This window comes from Octodon degus, unplaced genomic scaffold (assembly GCF_000260255.1).
Source record: "Octodon degus isolate 3935 unplaced genomic scaffold, OctDeg1.0 scaffold00122, whole genome shotgun sequence".
NCBI lineage: Eukaryota > Metazoa > Chordata > Mammalia > Rodentia > Octodontidae > Octodon > Octodon degus.
This window is the reverse complement of record NW_004524698.1, coordinates 7,128,393-7,129,378: the sequence shown is the minus strand read 5'-3', so window position 1 is coordinate 7,129,378 and position 986 is coordinate 7,128,393. Positions and strand designations below refer to the sequence as shown.

General features: G+C 50.2%; 1 protein-coding gene across 2 annotated transcripts in view; it reads right to left on the bottom strand.

Moving 5' to 3' along the window:
• Flii (FLII, actin remodeling protein) overlaps positions 1-986 on the bottom strand; it is a 15,091-nt gene that overhangs the window by 11,348 nt on the left and 2,757 nt on the right. The gene's annotated exons all lie outside the window — the stretch shown is intronic.

The following is a 986-nucleotide window of genomic DNA, read 5'->3' as shown; positions in this document are numbered from 1 at the left end:
CCACCAGTGGGCGGGGCTGGCTGGCATGTGGTGCTGGGGGATTGAACCGCAGTCCCTTTGTTTTTGCTAAACTTGTTCTAAGTAGGTGTTTTAGACCACTGAGCCATCTCACCAGCCCCACACCATATTCTTTGAGACAGTGTCTTGATAAACTCTGAGTGTCCCAGGCTGGGCTCAAATCTGCCATCCTTCTGCCTCAGCCTCCCAGAGTGCTAGAATTAACAAGTACGTACTACTATGCTCAGCTTACCCCTGAAAATTCTGCAACACTACTGTCTGTGTAGTGCAGGCTGCTGGTTTGCAGGATACCTCTAACCCAGAGAATGGGAGGACCTGACTAAGGCTCTGTAGCCAGAAAGTGGCAGGCTCCACTTTCTAGCTTAGCATAAATCCTGAGGCTCTGCCCTAAGCACTCAGGGCTCTGGTCTGGAAGGAGACAATTCTACCTCAGTCCTGTAGGGGTGGCCAGGGGACTGATGTTCTGGGATGTTGGACTATCTCCCTGGCTTACCCAAACCCAATCTGAACTACAGTGGTTACCTTTGGCAACTAACCTGTGTTTCTGGCCAACTACCTGTGTTTTTCACATATGATGTGGGTGGAGAGTAGCAGGCGTATAACAGACTCACGGAAACTAGATTTGGGCCTGCATGGCTATTGTTAACTCTAACTCACAGAATGGTCCAGGGCTGGGGATATAGCACAGGATTGCCTGGCAAGAACAAGGTCCTGAGTTCCATTTCCAGTATTCCCCCACCCTCTGCAAAAAAAAAAAAAAGTCAGTCCAAAATGGTGGTGTGAGATGTGAGGCAATTTGGCTGGCTAGTGGGTGTCCCCTTCACCACTCCATGTGCATCCCTCCTGAAGCTGGGAACTCAGCTGAAGAGGATGACCACTCCTGATAGAGGATCTTGGTCTGGGGATGTAGCACAGCACCATAAGTTCCTGCCTGGCAAGTGCAAGGTCCTGAGTTTGATTCCAAGTAC